Below are 4,500 nucleotides of genomic sequence, written 5' to 3' on the forward strand. Positions count from 1 at the left end.
AGTGCAAAATTAATTTTTAATCTATCTTTTAGGTCCATTTAAGTTGATTTTTGTGAAATATTATAGTAAAAAAAATTGAATTAGTTACAATAACTTTTAGATCAAATTGCAAGTTTGAAATTGACATCATTAAATAGAAAAATTAATGATAATTAAAAAATTATATTGTTAAGATTAATATGCAGTCAGGGAATTTTATAATTACTATTTTTTTTTTCGTAATAGATCACTTAAATAAAATCATTGTAATCATTTTTAAGTAACATTTGTAATTTAAAAAGATTCTGCAATTCAAATATTCAGAATTTAATTAAATTAATAGATTTACCTAAAAAACCAATCAAAAAAAGTAATTAGGGAAATACTCAATTGAGCGTATTATAAAATTTGATTATAATTGTAAAAATCCATTGTTATATTAATGTGAAATTAAAAATCATTTTTTTTAGAAATTATTTATATAGCTACATGTTACCAAAAAATGATATATTGTATAGTGGTAGTACCACTCACAAATAGAGCTAAGAAATTAAAAAATACAAAGTAAAATTATTTAATTTTGTAGTTAAAACCTATTATTATATCTAACCTAATTCGTCATTAAATACTTTGAAAATATTAGAAATAAATAATTTTAAGTGTCTGTATGGATAAATCTGGTTAATCAACTTTTTATTTGATATAGGAGATTTTTTCAATTTTTGAGGATAATATCTTTAACTAGATACTATTTGTGATCATTTGACGTAGCGTTAAAAAAAAATTGGCCAGGTGAGAACTGAGAAACTAAATAACAAAAAAAAAAAACATAGTAAAATCATTTTATTATGAATAAGAAATTTTATCTTACAAGGGGAGTCTACAGTGATGGGTTCCTTGATATTCATTGAAGTCATTTAATCTAAATTAGATAAAAATCAAATGAGTAAAAAAAATTTTTCTAACTCAAAAAAAATTAAGAGAAAAATGCAAAAGACCAGGCAACCGTAAGTTGCATTCGTTTGGTAGATAAAAATACAATCTAAGCTAGTTCAAATTTCAAATTTATTTTTCTTGACTTTAAAGAAACAAAAAAATTGGAATAAATTTTAATTTATATGATATGTATGGTATTTTAAAATAAAATAAAATACAAAACGGAGAATTTTAACACAAAAATAGCAAATTTTTGAAATGGTAACCATTTTTACCATGAAGACAAAGTAAAGCTCGAAATTTATTTTTTTACTTTAAAGTATATTACATAAGTTTTAATTTTAAATATGTATAAATAACAGTGTCAATATTTTTGGATCACTTTTAAAAGTTAAGTTGAAAAAGTTAATTTTTTGTGAAAAGTTATCATTTTGAATCCCTCCCTGTAAGAAGGTAAATGGTAAAAAAAACTATACTAAATGATAGGTAAATACCTAATATGTTTATTAAAAAAATATTGTGTCTTTTCATATAGTTTTCAAAAAGATATGTTTTAAGTAAATAAAATTGGAAAAAATTTCGAAAAATACCGATTTTTAAATTTATAATTTTTTGGAGATTTAACTCCTTTATATGAACGAAGGTAATTTTTTCAATTTTTGAGGGTAATGTCTTCGACTAGATACGATTTGTGATCTTTTGACGTATCATTAAAAGAAATCGGTTCGGTGAGAGCTGAGAAAAAGTGAAAATAGACACAAAAAAAAATCATAGTAAAACCAATACCTTCTCAGCTTCGCATCGAAGCAAAAAGTAAAAAATATATATAATTCTTGTAGTTTAAAGTATAGCACTAGTTTTAATAAATAATTATAATCGGTTTGAATAAATTATAAAAGACAAAATAAATTCGTTAAATTAAAAAAATATCACATTATTAGTGGGGTTTTCTGGTTTTTCTTGTTATGTAATCGTCTAAACTAAAAATAAACAACACCACAAGCTTCTAGTAAAATTTCAATACAATTTGATAGGTTATACTAAAGTAAAATTTTAATCCAATTTTTTGTAATATGTTAACAATAATCCGTGTGAAATATTGATTCGAAATATCATATCTAAACTGATTATTTGATTCTTTAAAGCTGATTTTTACGAAAGTGTATAATAAAAAAGTTGAACATTTTCCATAACTTTCTTTGGCTTATTTTGAAATTTTAAAACTGATATTATTCAATAGGAAATTTTATTAGAATTTATAAAATTTATTAGAATAAAAAATGGTATTTTAAAAAATGGTATTTTAAAAAATTGTTATTTGGTATTTACCAAATAATAGGTATATACCTAATGAATATATAAAAAAAAATTGTGTTTGATACATACATTTTTGAAAAAGTTATGGAAGTTTTAAGTAAAAAAAGTTAAAAATATAAATATTTTCGGAATATTTTCAAAAGTTAAATTTTCATGTAAAAGTAGCTATTTTTGAATCTTCTCTTTTGAGCAGGTTTAGGATCAGATTTTCAATAAAAATATTCCTAAAAAATAGATTATACTTGAATTATTTATTATGGAAATTAGTTTTGGTTCATTTATTTAAAAAAAATCATGGTAGTTTTACTTAAAAATAAGTTGAAAAAGTTCTACTTTCTATATGCATTTTTCAGATTTGAACACCCCCCGTATATAGGGAAATAGTCTGATTTAAAAAAAAAAAACGGTAGCACAGTGGGGTCGAGGTTTAGATGGGACAAGTATAGATGATATCTGACAGTGATTAAAATCACTATCATAAGAAACGCTTCGATGCAAATCTGTAGATAGTGTTTCATTTAGAGAAATTGGTGGATTATTCCAAAAGCAACATCAACTCTTATTTCTTTAATTATATCCTGATTAGTAGTTCTTTGATTTTAAAATATAATATATGAATAAATACTAATTATAGTTTTTAAATTTAGTATGAAATTGTGAGGCCAGCTATGATGTATGGTTCATAGTGTTGGGCGGTTGATAAGAAAGTAGAGCAGAGAATAAGTGTAGCAGAGATGAGAATGCTTAGTTGGATGAGTGGAGTGACTAGAGAAGATAGGATAAGGAACGAGCATATAAGAGGAAGTATAGGTGTTGCGTCAATCGTGGATAAGATGACAGAAAATAGACTTAGATTGTTTAGTCATGGTATGAGGAAAGAAGAATCGAAAGCTGTAAGAACAGTTATAGAAATGAATGTTGAAGGAAGAAGAGATGGAGGAAGACCAAAAAAGAGATGGAGGGATGCTATTGAATGCGATTTGAGGACAGCTGATGTGAGCGTAGAAGATGTGGGAGATCGTGTCAAGTGGAATCTTAGGATNGAAAGATCGTGTCAAGTGGAAGTTTAGGATAAGGGTGGCTGACTCCAAGTATTTGGGATTAAGGCAAAGAAAAAGAAATTCCGGTGGCAATTGACATAATATGATTGTTGTTTGGGAATGTACAATTTAGCGTTTAGTTGGGTTTAAACAATATAGCGTCAAATCAATTACCTACTCTATCGCTTGTATATTAATATACACTACACTTTAATGATACAATAAATAAATAAACTCACACATACACACATATGCATTTATAACATTGTGTCTAATGTAAGTATAACATGATAAAAAGTAACCGTAAAATGAAAAAAATGGAATATAAATTTTAGTACTCATATTAAATGTAATGTAACTCGAAAAATATTTGTTTAAATGAAAAAATATAAGATACCTTTTTTGTTTATAATTGTCTTTTAAACAACTTTTGTACGAAACTTATTTTTGTAAGTTAAATATTATTTGAGAAAATTAAAAAAGCTCATATTTTTGAACTTTTGCGAGGCTGTAAAAAAAAAGCTCAATTCCAATCAATGAGGACTTTAGTATGTCATTATACATATTTTAATTCAACTTTTAAAAAAACAAAATTTTTTCCGCAATTTTTCCTTTGTTGACAGGCCTAGATGTCAATTTTAAACTTGTAATTGAGCTAAAAGTTATGGTAATATATTCAATTTATTTTACTATAAACTTTCATAAATCTTTATCAAAAATTTTTCANTATTTTTACTATAAACTTTGATAAATCTTTATCAAAAATTTTTCATCAACTTTAAAGAACCAAAAAAATAGGTTAAAATTGATAATTTGGACTGAATATTTTTAACATATTAAAAATCAAATCAGTAATAATTTGAAAACAAATTTTTTTGTTTCTTTTAATTATTATTTCATATATAATTAGTAATAATATAAAAAATTAGAAGTGATAGAAAAAGTCTAATGCAGATTTGAAAACAACGCGAAGAGCTGATTTAGAAAAGTATATTTTTAGAAGTAAAAATATACTTTTCTGATGAAGTTCCTTGTGTTCCAGTGCATTTTTTTATAGTAACAAACAATTTTTTTTGAAAATTATTGTATCAAGCCCTTTAAATTTTTATACACGTAAAAGTAAAGCAAAATATAACTTCTTTATTATTTTTATAATTTCTCCGTTTAAATTACAATATTAAATATCAATTTCATACTAAATTTAATAATTATAATTAGTATATATTCA

This window comes from Daktulosphaira vitifoliae, unplaced genomic scaffold, assembly GCF_025091365.1.
Source record: "Daktulosphaira vitifoliae isolate Bord-2020 unplaced genomic scaffold, ASM2509136v1 Scaffold_1, whole genome shotgun sequence".
Taxonomy (NCBI): domain Eukaryota; kingdom Metazoa; phylum Arthropoda; class Insecta; order Hemiptera; family Phylloxeridae; genus Daktulosphaira; species Daktulosphaira vitifoliae.